The sequence below is a fragment of the Peromyscus eremicus genome, chromosome 9 (genome assembly GCF_949786415.1).
Source record: "Peromyscus eremicus chromosome 9, PerEre_H2_v1, whole genome shotgun sequence".
In the NCBI taxonomy this organism is placed as follows: domain Eukaryota; kingdom Metazoa; phylum Chordata; class Mammalia; order Rodentia; family Cricetidae; genus Peromyscus; species Peromyscus eremicus.
Genome location: NC_081425.1, coordinates 96156040 through 96173484, shown reverse-complemented (window position 1 = coordinate 96173484; position 17445 = coordinate 96156040).

The window sequence follows — 17445 nt, the reverse complement described above, 5'->3', positions numbered from 1 at the left end:
AAGCTAAAGGTATTTCTGTGACAAAGCTGAAGACAATGGTCTACAGAAGATGGAAAGCCATCTTTAACTTCATGCTCTCTTCATACAATCCCCAGCCATCAATGAGTTCTATGTTGTACCTCCAAAACAACCTAGAACCTGATTACTTATTCCTCCGTCCATTACACTTCCTCATGACAAGACATTACTATCTCTTAATTAAATAAAAAGCCCCTCATTTCAAAAACAACACAAAAAAGAGGTTGAAAGTCCATTTTACTGGTATATAGTAGTAACAAAATAAATGTGCTATCAAATAATATTATATCTATACAGGGATGTACACACATGTGTATATATATATATATATATATATATATATATATATCACATATATGTGTATGTGCATGTGTGTGTCTGTGTCCAGAGCCTTATGTATGCTAAGCAAGTGCTCTACTTGCTTAGCTATATCCTCAGTCTTCTTTTTACTTTTTAAGTTGAGACATGGTCTCATTAAGTTGCTGGAGCTGCCATTAAACTTACTATGTTGACCTAACAGAAGACTTGAACTTGCAGTACTCTAACCTCAGCTTTCAAATAGGTAAAACTACATACCTGTGTTACCAATTGGCACAAACTACATCACTTTTACTATAATCTTCACATGAAGCCAAAGTCTTAAATCTTCTTAAGTTTCCAGAGCTGACCTCTGTTCAATGTAAAGAGCTGGCTATCATTCTGTGAGGCTGTATTCTGCATTTTCTCAGGGGAAGAACTTTTGTAGCAAAGGAAAATATAACTGTTTGAAAGAACAATTATTTCAGACTGAAAACTCTTTCTGGTATTGTTAATAAAGTGAACTGATTTTTATTATAATGTTCTTTTAGGAACTGTGCTTGTGAACTCCACCGGCCTTCATTCAGAAGAGAGATCTTCATTCCTTCTGCAAGAGAACTGAAGCACGGACCACTTTACATTCAGATGCTGAGTCCCAGTTGACAGTCTGGACTAATGCTGCTTTCAGCATCCATCTCAGGAGATTAGCCAATTGTCAGAAAGCTGTGATTGTTGCATAAAATGCTGCTATCCGATGTGTTCAAATTGACACCTGGTGGAAAGATTTTTTTCCCCTATGTCATGGCTTATAAAATTCCTGCAGATAAAACCTCTCATAAGTAATTTGTTCTGTTACTTCTTTTTTTTGCTTAACTTCACCAAGTTTCCTTTCTGCCAGTCATCATCTACTTCATTTATCTCTTTAGAGCTCATAGTGAAAAAGTCCAAGTTAATCAACTGATTACAAATTCTTTAATTCCATGCAACATATTTCTCATTCTTCTCAGTTCCTTTAAGGAGAGCTGAGAACTGGACTCCTGAGGCTATGCTGTCATTAGCAGGTAGGTGTTCAGTACAGGCAGTTCTACATTGCTTCAGTACCTTTGGGAAGTTTCCAGGAAGGACAAAGTTTCATTCATTAAATATATGAATTACTTGGAAGATGAATAGGATTCTGCCTGGTTAGCCCCTTGAGAAAGTCACATATTTATTGCTTCAATATTCCCCCAGTGTTTCATAGAGGTATCCTGAAAAATTCAATTTATCCATCCCCTGACTTTTTTCTATAACTACATACAGTATGGAGTCATTATCTAATTCATTCATTCACTCATTCATTTTATGTTTTCTATGTGTCAGTCACAGTTGCATATCCTAGGGATAAGAAACATAATGAAAGTCTTCTGGGATGTAAATGATAGAGGTCAGTTAGTATTAGACACTCTAGAAGAAACTAAAGGTATTGATCAAAAAGACAGGGATGGTTAAACAGAGGCAAATTTGCTGTTCCATGTGTACAGTAAGTTTAATTTTCTTACCAATGTTGTCTGTTAGTGCTTGAAAGCAAGCAAACTAGCAATGGTAAGAAAATTTTCAAAGCAGTGATGAGTGAAAGGAAAATGTCCAAATGCAGAGAAGTCTATGATATGTACAGAACAGCAAGGCAGCTGGAATGACTGTAAAGAAATGATGAACTGGGTCTCAAAAATGAAGGCCATATGGTTAAAGAGAGGCAAGGAATAAGGTCCTATAGCCCATAGCAAGGAATTGTCCTTTCATTCTGAAAATACTGAGAAGTTACTAAGAAAACCTTGTACCTATTTTCAAGGACCAATTGATTTCTGTAATGAAACTAAGGTCTACAGACAAACTATGGGTCAAGGAAGCCTAGTGTACAGCTCTTGCTCATCTGAGATGAGAAATAGTTAAGCTTATGCTGACTGGATCTGGGAACACAGGTGTGTAATATTAGCTACTTGAGAACTTCAGGATTTAAGGATAAGATGAACAAGCTCTAGGCTGAAGCTCAGTGGTATAGAGTTTGGATATTAAGCATAAAGTTCTAGGTTCCATCTTCACCATGAAAGAATAAAAGTGGAAAAAAAAGCTGAAAGAAAAAAAGTAAAAGGAGGAAATTTCAAATTTTCTCTGCTCCAAGTTAGAAGTATCGGGAAGCATATTGATATGAACCTTTATTTACACAAGAACACTTAGAGGTATAAAAAACAAAGGAGCTCAGGCTTTCCCCATGGATATTCTCAGTCAGTGGTTTGGGAGTAGAGGGCAGACACTGGCAACATTTATAAATTTCAATAGGGACTGAGAAGTTCAGCCAAGGAAGAGAATCACAGCAACAGAATAGCTCTGGAATCCCAGAGAAATAAACTAGCTGGTCTAGAACCACACAGAGTCAAGACTACCAGCTACTTTTAATGTGTGAGTTCTCCTTCAGTAACAGTATCTTCACATCCAACCTGAGTGCTCAACCATGAATGTATGCCCAAAGCTAGATTGTCATTGTGTTACTGTAGCCTCTGAATTTGAAATATTTAGACTCTCTGAAGTCTAAATATTCCTAGATTCACTGTTCATTCATGAGGGCAACATACTTAAGCCAGAAAACAGCTTTGCCACCCCAAATTAATAAATCTATGATCTTACATCCAGCACTTGAAGTGATTTGGTGTCAGTCTTTTCTTTGTCTAACTTCCTGCAATGCTAAGGTTGTGCATCATGTCTGAGGGTAATAGTAAAAAAGATAAAATATTGTAAAACCAACTGGAGGATGATCCTACGAGAGGTCAGCACTCTCTGTGACAACTTGAACTTTTGTGCTACGGTCCTGAGTGAGATTGTCTTTGGTGGCTCATAGTTCCTCATTGCTATGCACCTGCACACCTGCAGATCTAGTTGGAAAGTCAGATGATCCAAATCACAATCATAGTATGTGAACTCAGAAACAGAAATGTGATGTAGAAGAATGGGAATTGCTTATGAACCCACAATCTACAGAGTAGCTGCAACATCCATCAAAGAAGCAGAGTACACACTCCATCCTTGTCACTCTCTGGCCTTGCATATCTTTCATTGACAAATACACTTTTGCTCTTTTAGCACAGTAACTTAAGAATTTCTTTTCCACAGAATAATCGTAATAGGAGGCTACTGCTTTGGGGCTTCTCCACTTTGTAAATGGAGTTAATTTTTATGGTCTATCTATTTATAATAATATGTACTTATACTAATGATAATTTACACTATACAAAAATATATCATTTTCATGTCACCAATACATAAGGTGCTTAAAGGAAGTTTTAATAGGAACTGTGATGTAGGTTTTGCTGTGCATGAATAAACATTGAAGGCAGCTAACGTGTACCCATTAGTCTTCTATAAGCACTTCAAAAGTGTTTCTTCTTAACTTCCTTTTATACAAGTTGACTTCACTATTCTGTGTTTCAAAATTCTGTAAGAGCATTTTACTAATTGACATACTGTACATTTACATGTGATAAAGGGTTTCAATATGCCAAAGTCCTATAGGGACACAAAATATTAGGTTACTGAATGTAGCAAGTAGTTCTGAAGAATCCAATTCCATGGGGAAAGTGTTACAAATTTTAACAAGAATATTCTGTGTAGATGGGATGACTCACTTTGTAAATGTTACTGCATATAATATATGGAATACACTATCAACTTAGAAGCTCATATTGCCATTTTTAATATGATAAACCTTGACAGATTCTATGACTTCTGTATTGTCTACTCAGTAATTAAAAGGATTTAAATTGTATGAAGTCATAAGTTTAAATTTTAACACTATTTCATGAATCAAAAGATACCTAATAAATATATCAAATTTAAAACCCATTGCTGCTCCCCAGAGTTATCAACCTATAACCATCAATATTCAGGTTATCAAAGCAACAAAGTGCTTCACTTTACCTGGAGGGAAGAGAGAACATCTAATTTACCTAAGACTGCTCACCTATTCACTTATTTAATACCAAATAAATGTTGATGAGTAGTCAATATAATTTTATGCTTTGCTAAAACTTTCCTTAGATTACATATCACCTTCCTCATGATTTGTTTTAATGAATACTTGTAGTTGATAGTTTTTTTTTTTCTCCTTTGGCTCTTTGGGGGGCCTGCCACCCAGGTCTCAAATAAATTACATGGAGGCTTATTCTTACTTATGAATGTCCTGCCTTAGCTTGGCTTGTTTCTAGCAAGCTTTACTTAACTTAAATTATCCCATCTATCTTTTGCTTCTGGGCTTTTACCTTCCTCTATTTCTGTATATCTTTTCTTTACTTCTTACTTCATGGCTTGCTCTGTAGCTGGGTGGCTGGCCCCTGATGTCCTCTCTCCTTCTTTTCTCATTCTTCCTATTTATTCTCTCTGCCTGCCAGCCCCACCTATCCTTTCTTCTGCCTAGCTATTGGCCATGCAGTTCTTTATTAGGCCAATTGGGTGTTTTAGACAGGCATAGTAACATAGCTTCACAGAGTTAAGCAAATGCAACATAAAAGAATGATATAAATCTTTGCATCATTAAACAAATATTTCATAGCATAAACCAATGTAACACATCTTCAACTAATATTCCACAACAAATATTTCCAAAGTTGTCTTTGAGTATTTCGTCAAGTTTGAAAATAGGAATAATGGGTAAATGTTACTTTACAGAATGATTCTGAGAAGTTATAATGTGTGCCACAGTCCCTAGTGAAGGTATGTCTACTGCTCTTAACTTTTTTGTTGCTATAAGTGACAGAATCTATTTATGAAATTATTGACACTAATGTTTTACAATTTCCTTATGTGTATAAATGAAATAGCATCCAAGCATTGGTTATTCATACTGATGGATTTCAAGAATAGACATCCTACCACCAAGAAAGGACAAGAGTACAGCCATAGTAAGATCCCAGATGTAGGTTTCAAAGACCACTTCCATAACACACAAACATGTAAGCCTTCAAGCTGTGTTAATGTATTTTTAATAGACTACTATCTAGATGCCATCTTGGAATCAGGTCATCCATGAGTCTCACCATAGTTTGGAAAAGCAGAATGCAGTAAATTCTATAAAATGATTATTCAGAATACCATGTATAGTGTTATGACAGTAAGTAGTTACTGTGTGTTTTTGCATTGTAAATGCTAGTCTGTGCATTATAATTCATTATTTTATTTAAGCTCAGAGGCCAAAGCCCATATGTTTTACCACTGGGCTGTGTATCCCCTACTTTCTATTAAATGTAGTTTATTTATCTAATGTTTTATCACTGCTCAGCCTCTTCCAGCTCTGTAAAAAGGACAGACTTTATGCACAGACAAAAGCTTCTGATTCTCATTTCTACAAAATGTATTATTTCAATACATTAAAGTTCTTTTAAATTTATTGCCTCTCCTGGAGCAAATACACAATCAGCATTTAATTATGTGCTTGCAAGGGTAAGAGACGGTACTATTTCACATTTCAATAATTTTTAACTGACCATTAAACAGCGTAAAATACTTTATTATGCTGATAGTAAGATAAATTCCTACTTTAGAAATGTTAGAGTGTAAAACATAGTACGAGTCTTAGAATCCATGGGACAAAGTAATTGATAATTTTCTTTCTAGGAAATGAAGGGCACACCCATTTCTCCTAAAAAAAGTTGGCCATGTTTGTAGGGAGACTTTTAAATAAATTATACCCTTCAATATTGTATCAAATTATCTGTTCAAGCCATCAAGCTCTTTGGCAGTGCTGTACAGCTACACCCTTATCCTAATTTCTTGACAAATCCATCATCTACCCTTTACACTGCACTTCTCCATGTCAAAGAGGAATGGCAATGAGTATTTTCATTGGGTCAACACAGGGCTATCAACTTCAACACTAAGCTGAGTTTTGGTTGGATAATGCTTTGCTGTGTGGAGCTGTTATTTGGCATCATGTCAAGTATATTTGTCAGGGCTTTCTAAACAAATGGAAGTGGTAGAATGAATGTATATTTTAGGGAGATTTATCAGATTGACTTGCACAACACGCCTTTAGGTAGTCTAACAATGATTGCCTTACAATGAAGAGGCCAAGAAACCAGTAGCCTCTCAATCCACAAGGCTGGGTGTCTCTGCAGGCCCATTCTGGTGCTGAAAGCCTAGAGAATTCCTGGAGAGAAGTTGGCCTTAAATCTCAGTTGAAAGCCACAAGAAGTTGGTGCTTATACTGTGGTGGCATTCGTGCAGAGCTGCACCTGGCCTGGCTCCAGAGAGTAGCACCAGCCCTAATATGTCTTTTGTTTAGCAGACACCTTTTGTTTCCCTCTTGCCCTCTTTGTGAATCTTGTCTTGGAGTTTCCCTGAGGATACAAAGGCCTATGCAAAACTTGATTCAGGAAACCTGGAAAACCATGGTACCTGACAAATCGAGGAATTTGCACTTGGCATTGTGTTGTTGGAGCTCCTTTCAGGTTGTTTTGAGCATATGGAAATTAACTGGCTAAACTGTACTGGAGAGAAATAAAACTAGCCCAAGATGAAGGGAAGGACCTTCAGTCCTTCAAGGCTGGACCCCCCCTGCAGCCATTAAAGGCTAGATTCATTCTTAAGATTCCTCTGAGTCTTCATTCCACGGACCTGCGTGAACTCACACACCCATGTTGTGGCCTCACAGTTACATTATACCATTGAAGGAATGCTACAACAGGATACTGAAATTTGCCAATGATGGTGAGGTCAAATAAACATATTTTTTTTCTTTTTCCATATTCTTTGGTCTGAGTAGCCCACAGACAGTGCCACCCACATTTAGAGTGAATCACCCTGCATCAGAAAATTTGATCAAGAAAATTCCTCGTAAGAATGCCAAGCAGCTTGGATCATAATGGATTCTAAATGCACTCAACTTAAGAACCAATATTAACTTTCCCTCCTTAGATATTTGCACTTGGTTTTTATTTATTTACTTATTTCCTCTTCGGGGTCTGGTCACCAAGCTCCCAAATAATCACAGGGAGACTTATTCTTACTTATGAATGCCTAGCCTTAGCTTGGCTTGTTTCTAGCCAGCTGTTCTTGACTTAAATTATCCTGTCTACCTTTTGCCTCTGGGCTTTTACTTTCTACTTCTGTATATCTTTTCTTTCCTTCTTATTCCATGTCTGGCTATTTGGCTGGGTAGCTGGCCACCAGCACCCTCCTCTTCTCATTTTCTCAGTCCTCCCTTGTAGATGTAACCGACTGTCTTATTAAATAAGAAACACAGAACCAATGCAAAGAAGAAAGCCAAGAGATCAGAGCTAAGAGCCTTACCCACCTGCTACAGCTAGCCTCTTCAGTCAAGAAACCTCTCTGAAAGAGAGCTACTTTCTGTCTGTTTGTCTTTATATAGACTTTCTGTTCTGCCTTCTCATTGTTTGTAAACCCAACCACGTGACTGCCTTATCACTGCTTGTCTGTACAGACCTCCAGACACACATTGGAGCATGTGTCTCCAATGCTGGCTATATCCTTGAACACACAGAGATCTACCTAGCTTTGCCTACCAAGTGCTGGGATTAAAGGCGTGCGCCATGAACGCCCAGCTCTGCTATGGCTTGCTATTAGCTCTGATCCCCAGGCAACTTTATTTATTAACATACAAATAAAATCACATTTCAGTACAAATAAAATATCACCATACTCCCTCATCTCTTTTTCTCCTTCTATTTATTCTCTCTGCCTGGCAGCCCCACCTATCACTCTCCTGCCTAGCTATTGACTGTTCAGCTTGTTATTATAACAATCAGGTGTTTCAGACAGGCAAAGTTACACACCTTCACAGAGTTAAACAAATGCAACATAAAAGAATGCAACACATCATTGCATCATTTAACAAATATTCCACAGCATAAACAAATGTAACACATCATTAACTCATATTCCATAACAGATATTAGCAATAGCCATGCCTTCTCCCCAAATTGTGTTGCCTCAAAATACCTCCATGTATTATCCAATGTCCCCTGAAGAAGAACATAAACTGATCCTGCATAGAATCAGTGGGTTATAGGATGCTAGTGGACTTGACATGAAGAAGGACCTGCAGCTCACTTGCATGGTAGATTTTCCTCCTCTACTAAGCTATGTAAGCAAGTGATCCTCTCATGATCCTAATACAGGCTGGGTTCAGCTGCCCGTGTTACTAACATCTTAGATAGGCCAATATCCCTGCTTTCATTTTTCTAAGGTCATTCTTCCTTTTATCAAGAACATTTCCTCTGCCAATCAAAATGTATTTTGTTATTCTATGTCCATGGACATTTTGCCTTTGTATGTCTGTACACGACATATGTACAAAGCCTATAGAGGCCAGAGAGGGCACTGGATCCCCTGTACCTGGAGTTACAGATGATTGAGAACCATCACATCAGTGCTGGGAATCAAACGCAGGACCTCTAGAAGAGCAGCCAACACTCTTAACCATTGAGCCATCTCTGCAGCCCCTCTGGAGATTTTTTTTTAAAAGATTACACTCAAAGTTTTACTGTCAATCATCTAAAGTGTAATTCTCAGATAGAAATCATTTCCCCTAAACTGTTGAAGATGCTGCTCCATCTCCTGATTCCCAGATGTCCAGGATATGTAGGAAATGACCAGGGGACAAGAAGTAAAATACCACAGCACTCTTGTTTGGTATGATATTTTTAATGTTCACAGAGCTGAACACACACACACACACACACACACACACACACACAAAAAAAAAAAAAAAAAAAAAAAAAAAAAAGACCAAAGAAAGCTTGTCTCAAAAAGCAAGATAATTGGCACCTGAGGAAACATTAGATGAAGTTGTCTAGAGCCTCTACACACATGAACACACACACACACACACACACACACACACACACACACACGCATGCACACAATTAAAATCACATTTTCTGTGACTACTTAAGTTCTTTTTACTTCTAATGGAATGCATTTCTTTATTTTGTAAAACATTCATTTGTGTATAACATTACTCGTTCTGTTTTCAACACTAGAAAGAAACTGTCGATAGTCTACAATGAAATAATATCCTCTGAAAATATGACAGAAATATGACATGCTTCAAACCAGGAACCCAAGTTTCACGTTTTTCCAAATAATATCCTAGTGTTTTCTCAGCCTTTAATGTTTTGCAAATGACTGCTTGGCTTGCTCTGCTATGAAATGGTGAAACACATCTAAATCCCTGACTTTTACAAGAGGAGGATTAAAATTATGACATAAGAAAGGACCTTGAAATCAAAGATGACTCCCTGGAGACTTGTAAACTGAAGTCACTTTCTGCTGAAAGTTGGCACAACCCACATGGCCTTCCTGAAAGCCTCATAGCATAAGAAAAGCACAAAGGTGCCCCTGGCCTGCCTTTCAGTTGTCTTAGGAGACTGTTCTTTTCACACAGTGCTTTCAGGCTGCTTGATCAGCATTTAATTCCTATTGGGAAAAGGCAATGTTAGAGATGCTGAACACACAATGTGTGTGGCCCACACATTAAAAAAATATCACTCTCTACACTCCACTCAGGCCACAGGTGAGCAGGAATTTGGGAAAGCCAGCCAAAAGTAGGTAAGTAGAAATACTGGCATGGAATGAAAGAGGAAGAACCATCTGGAAAGGCTTTGGATGATGTCCAAGAGGAATAGGTCTCATACCGTGAGCCTTAGCAGGGTGTAGAACAGATAAAAAGCACACTGGGTATTTGCACTTGAGAACCACAGCTGCCTTTCTAATGGCCTTTTATGACAGGTGGCCAAGCTTGCCTGCAATCAATTCTAAAATGCTTTCTTAAAAGTCTCAAGAACTCCCTCGGTAAGTTCCAGTCCAAGAAGAAACTTTCTCTGATGGATGTACAGGGCATTGCTTCCTCCTTTATGAGAAACTGCTCTGTCACAGCCTCGAACTGCAGATGAATCGGGGAGGGCCACTATCATCACCTCACTGCCTCTCTTCCATCAGTGCATAGAACCCAATCTTAGGCCATTTGAAAACCAACAGGTTGTGAAACTTAGGTGTGGTGGAAAGAACCAACAAGTGCCCAATCTCAAGGTTTTATGCTGCCCATTTCTCCCATGAGGAGTATTCTGACGTGTGTCTCGTAGCATCCTGTTTTTTTTTTTGTTTTTTGTTTTTTTTTTTCATTAGCAGACAGTATTACTGACCCCTTAGAAAGGTTTCTAGGGTTGACCCAATCCTAAATATATTTGCAAAATTTTTAGGCTTTATTTCACATGCATTACCTCATTTCTGCCTGACGCCAACTGATGGTCATAGGTTATTATTGTTATCATCATCATCATCATCATCATCATCATCATTTTCCTGATTTACAAAAGGTGAAAACATAAGGCTCCAAGCATAAATTACTTTTCATTGGGAAAACGTAATCAGCCGAACCACAGCATCTACTGACTACAAGCTTTGATTCATTGTCACAAAGGTCAGTGGGAAGAAACGGTTATTTTCAAGGTGTTTCTAGTCACCTATAAAATAATGATGTGCCACATTAATTGACAAGAAGCAGGGTTCTTCAGATACCGAGGCTGCTTGTTTTTACCAGCTTCATTTCTTTTTTTCTTTTTTTCTTTTTTTTAGCTGATGGAACTTAGGTAATAGAGAATCTTAAGGACACCAAGGTCCTCAGAAGTGAGAAATAAACAGAAAACTTTCCCAAGGACAGGCTGCAGTTCTGTAATAGAAGACAGTGTGCAGGAACAGAGTGAGGTGTCACAGCCTAGTAGGCCCTCCGTGTGCTAATCCAATTCTCTCTGCTGTCTCTGGACTCAAAGTGGGGATATAAATATATCACCTTTGCCAGAGTGGAAGTGGGAAGCAAAATGCACAAATGAGAACAAGATAAGAATCAGAAGCAGAGAATCACACCGATACAATGTTAGACAAAGAGCAATTTCAGGAAAGAACAAGAGAAGTTTTATATATAAATGCGACTCATTCTGAGCACACAGAGGCCTGTCATCTGTGGTATATGGTAACAGGATCCCTGAACACTTAATGGCATTCATTTTATTACCGTTTTGCTCCAGTGGGGAATGACATACTAAACTGATCAATGGAAGGTGACGGCTTTGTCAAGATGTTTACAGAAATTGTCGGAATTGAATATTGTGAATTATTCTTTCATTTTCCCGTTGACTGTTACATTGTCTGATTCCTGTTGAGGGTTTTAAAACTTTTATAGTTCACTTCCTAATTCTGAAAGGAGCATATTAATCATCTGTAGATGAGTTAAAGTCTTATGTATTTGTCCTGTTAATTATCACAGACATTACAGGAACTGTATATGCAGGATATGTGGTTATTCAGAACAATGGGGCATGTAAAGATTTTAGGGCATGAAAAATATTAGAAATGTCTGCCTTTATATTTTTGCTTAGTAGTATGTTTGATTTAAATGAAATTATACTGAGTCCCCAGATAAGGCATATATATCTTTTTCCACAGGGAAAAAGTGATTCTCACCTGTGGGTCATGACATCTTTGGGGGTCAAATGACCCTTTCATGGGGTAGGCATACCAGATATCCTGCATACAGATATTTGCATTTGATTCATAGAAGTAGCAAAATTACACTTATGATGTATCAATTGAGTAACTTTATGGTTTGGAGTTACCAAGACATGAAGAACTGTATTAAAAGGTCTCAGCATTAGGAAGGTTGAAAACCACTGTGTAGAGTCTTTACAGTTCATTTTGTTGTTCTCTTAGATGGTGGGGGAAAGATGCCCCCACCACCTGGCTGATTTGTTTTAATTTGTATGTATCTGTGTGTATACCATATGTCTATGTGTGCCTGTGGAGAACAGAACACATCCGTCCCCTAGAGCTGGAGTTATGATTGGTTGTGAGCTGTCTGACGTGGATAATGGGGAGTGACTTGAGTTCTTTGGAAGTGCAGTAAGTGTTCTTAACCCCTGGGGCATTTTTCCAATCCCCAAGCACAGGTTTTAGCAGATATACTGTTTTCTTCTTCTGAAAAATTATTTCTCCAGTTATTTGAAAATCTGATTTTATTTTGACTTGGCTAATGAAAAGGTAGAAAGAGGGAAAAAACAAATTTTCCAGTCACACATATATATGCAAATTTAAAGTTGGAAATTATTGAAGTGTGTCTTAAGTAATGAGTCTTTAGCAGTACATAGTCATTGGATAAACTTGTTCAACTCATGTGAGAAATTGTAAGAAAAAAGTTTAATAATAAAAATCACCTAAACTATTTGTGGTACGTCTGAAACTTCTGACAAAAGGATAATATATGAGAGATTTTAAATTATATAGTTGGCTCTCTGAGAACACGTAAAGTGTCAGTCTTTCATTTCAAATTATAGGTCTTTAATTTACACATGCAATTAAGGAATTGTGTACAACTCAAGGAATGAAAAATTAGGAAATATTCATTATAAAGAATATTTTGGGCAATAAGATGTGGGTTGAGTGTGTTATATTGGAAATAAATACCATGAAACATTGAGAAGAGAGGGAGGAAGTAAGACTGGAAATGGAAAGAGGCCAGACAGTGAGTGAATCCCAGCATGTTGCTGAGGTGGTCAACCAGAGCTTGAACAAGCTGGAGAACTCTGCAGGCTACTGTATGATGAGAGTCCTGACTGAGGACTATTGCCAGGAGGCATATATTTCTTTTCACTTACGACCAGCCCCAGTCAGGGACTGTGGTGACTGAAACCCTACCCACCATCTCTAAGAATCACTTGTACCAGCCTATAGCTCATCATTTCCTGATATGGTGTTTTAAAATATAGCAGATTAGAGGTTGGCAAACATTATTTATAAAGAATGAAATGGTGGACGTTCACAAAGTTATATGTGTCACATATAGTCCCTGAAATCTTTTTCTTTTCTTTTTTTTGTCGGGGAGGAGGTAACTTTTTAAAATTGAAAAAAAAAAAAAACATTTTTAATTCATACAAAACAGGTACTGATGTGAATTTGGTTTATATGGTTTTTAGAAGTTTGTAAATATCTCAAATAGCACACACTACCTAAAAGCCTGAAAAACAAAATGGTAAGTGGAGATGATCAGTCACAATGAATAAAATCTCTCAGAACAAAGACCATCTTTAGATAAAATCATTGATTTTATCATATACTCATATTTCAACAAATGATTACAAATACAGTTATCAGTTTATTAAAACAACTGAGCAGACATATTGCAAGGCCAAAATGACACAGAGCAAGCAACAACAAAGCAGACATTTAAGCCATTAAAGACGCCCAGGACCAACCGGGGTACTTAGTGGATTAAGACTGGATTAAAAGTGAAGGAATAAATCAGAATTTGGAGTGTAGCTCAGTGGGTAGAGTTCCTGCCTCCCAGGCCTGAGTTCCTTGGTCTAATCTCCAGTGCTGCATACACCAAGAACTGTGATTAAAGCCCTTAATCCCACCATTGGGGAGGTGGATGCAGGAGGATCAGGGGTTCAAGATCATCCTCAACTACACAGTGAGTTGAAGACCACTCTGAGCTGTATAGAGTTTGTCTCCAAATAAATAAATAAATACAAAAGGAGGAATATGTTTCAGATCCTAGAGATATTGTTGTTAGTGTTATTGTAAAATTAGACATTATTGATAAAATAAAATATTTTTTGAAACAAATGTCACCAAAAGGAACAAATGAAAAAATCAAAACAGTTCCAAATGTATTCAGGAAATTTGAGAAGTTCTCTGGGCTCATTTTTTTTTTTTTTACTCATGGTTTCTATTAAGCACTTAAAGAAGGTATAGCATCAACTTAAAATAAAATATTTCAAAAAATATAAAAAGGAAACTATTTGCCAAGTTATTTTATGTTCAATAACAGCTCTCATATCAAAAAGTGTCAGAAAAGCATGAGAAGAACTGTAACATGGATTGCTAAATGCTCTTATTAATAAAAAAAAAAAAACCCAGAGCCAGATACTAGAGTGAAAGCTGACAGATCAGAGGAATAGAACAAGCCACAATTTCTTACTGCTAGGAAATCCTCAGCCCAAGAGGGAGATACTCCTGTATACTCACACCTATATACTTTTCTGTGCCCTGCCATCTTACTTCCTCTCCTTGCCCAGCTATATCACTTTCTCTTTCCATCCAGCTCTATCACTTCCTGTCCATCTGTACAGACCTCCAGACCTCTATGGTTAACTAGTGCTGGGATTAAAGGCATGTGCCACCACACCTCGCTCTGTTCCCAGTGTGGCCTTGAACTCACAGAGATCCAGATAAATTTCTGTCTCCAGAATGCTAGGATTAAAGATGGGTGCTACAACTCCCTGACTTTTATGTTAAATCTAGTGGCTGGCTTTGTTCTCTGATTCCCCCAGGCAAGCTTTATTTGTTAGAGCACATATAAAGTAGGCATTAAAAATTTTCTGCAATGAACCATGACCACACCTAACAGTGACTTTGAAGTCTCCAAAAAGATGATGGAACCCACAATGACGATTCCATCAGGACAATGATAATACCACTAAGATGACGAACACCACCCAAAGACGGGATTTGGACTAAAAATTGATCAGGACAATTTGGAGAGAGCTAGCTGAGATGATCCAGCCTCACAGACTACTCAAGCAAGGAGATAATACCTGCATTTTCCCATTATGCAGAGACTAGACAACAAATGATGTAACTAACTCTCTCAGAACTTGACAATTACTCCTAAATTTTTCTTTTCAGGATCCCCTAAAGATGCCTTCCTCCCCCACCCCAGACAGCAGGAAGTAATTTTGAGAACACGACACCCACATTCCCAAGAGATGGGATGGGTGGTTTTTAGTCATTCAATGGGTTATGGATAATTGTCATTGTTTAGAATGGTTGGTTACAAGTTGTTAATTGATAATGGTCAAAAAGAAAAAAAAGCTAAACAAGGAGATTAGATTCAGAGTTCTTGTTTAAAAAGAGGGTATAGATATAAGATAAAAAGTAGATTACTGATTCTACTCTAAAAAAAGAAAGGTTATGGATATGATAAGATAAAAAGATAGATTATTGAATCTACTTTTACAAAGCAACTACTAGTTTTAAATATTTTACATTGGATTAGATTTTTGTATATTTGATACAAATGATGTATATTGATACAAATATGAGATTGATTTTGTTGGAAAATACTGTACATATATTTCTAATCTTATTCAAGGTATTGTACCTATTACAGTTCATTTAACAATATAATGCAATTTTCTAATCCTTGAATGTTATTATTACCAATTATTAGGATATAAAAAATGAAACTTAGTAGTTAGTCATTACAGTTGAACTTATAGTCATATTAGGTTTGTTTTCAAGATCAAACAGAGATATATTTTGTAGCTAGAGTTTTCCTGCCTGGCCCACAGTCAGGACAAATCTCTGTCACCCACCAGTCCCACAGCCACTCAGACCCAACCAAGTAAACACAGAGACTTATATTGCTTACAAACTGAATGGCCATGGCAGGCTTCTTGCTAACTGTTCTTATATCTTTTTTTTTTAAGATTTATTTATTTATTATGTATACAGCATATATGACTGCAGGCCAGAAGTGGGCACCAGATCTCATTACAGGTGGTTGTGAGCCACCATGTGGTTGCTGGGAATTGAACTCAGGACCTCTGGAAGAGCAGTCAGTGCTCTTAACCTCTGAGCCATCTCTCCAGCCCCTGTTCTTATATCTTAAATTAACCCATTTCTATAAATCTATACCTTGCCACGTGGCTTGTGGCTTACTGGCATCTCTACATACTGCTTGTCATGGCGGCGGCTGGCAATGTCTCCCCTCTCCTTCCTGTTCTCTCAATTCTCCTCTCTGTTAGTCCTGCCTATACTTCCTGTCTGGCTACTGGCCAATCAGTGTATTATTTATTGACCAATCAGCAACACATTTGACATACAGACTATCCCACAGTAATATTTTAGATAGACAGGTCATCTTCAAACACTTCAGAGATCTGCAGAATATGACATTTAAGATGTTTTAATAACATAGATTTTTTTACAATTTTTATGATAATGAGACATGTGTGCTCCTGGCAGCAGCAATCTACTTCAGAGAAGATGATGGACACTGAAGAAATTCCTCATGGAGTTTACTTTCTTTGTGGCAAAAGTTAGCTAGTGGGCAAGAAAATGCCCATGCATCAACTGCTGACAGTATGCTGTCCAAAATGGACAAGCAGGACACAAAAGAAAGGACTGCTGCACTTTGCCAAGACAAAGTAGTGCAGCCCTTCAGAAAATCCTGCTTCACAGAAAAGTCTGTCAATCAAGTATGATAGGCTGAAGATGGATGCCCCAACATTGCAGAGAAACCTTGGGTGACTGTCTAGGTAGCCAGCTGTTTTTGTAATTTCTCATGTTTTTTTGGGATTCATTTGTTTGCACTTCCTGCTTACTCAGTTAATATTATTTCTTTCTTGGTCTCTGAGGGAGTTGAAGATTAGATACTTATAGTTTTTCTTGTTAATAATTTCAGAAAAGAAACTCACTGAAAAGGTGCAAAGTGTATAAGTTTGAAAAACATCAAAAGATAGTTTTCAGTCAGTAATACAAGTTAAGATAGAAAGTGAATTAGTTATATTTTGAACTCACCAAAATAGGATAGATAATGGAGTATTTTCACTGAATTTGTCAAATGCAAATAGACTAGACATTGTTAATGTATTTATTGCCTGTATATATTGTATACAGTTATTGTACTTATTGTATATAGTTTTTCTTAAATTAGTTATAACCTTCTTTTATTGTTTAAGACAAAAAAAAAGGAAATGTGATGATATGTTGTGCACCCCAATAAAATTTACCTGGGGATCAGAGGACAGAGCCAGCCACTAGGTTAGACATAGAGGCCAGACAGTGATGGCACACACCCTTAATCCTATCACTCAGGAGGCAGAGATCCGTGTGGATCTCTGTGAGTTCAAGGCCACACTGGGAACAGAGTCAGGCATGGTAGCACACATCTTTAATCCCATGGCTGGGTAGAGAACAGTATATAAGGTGTGAGGAGACAGGAACTAAGTGCAGTTCAATTGAGACCCTCAGGGATGAGGACTCAGAGGCTTTCAGTCTGAGGATTCATGGAAACAGGATCGGCTGAGG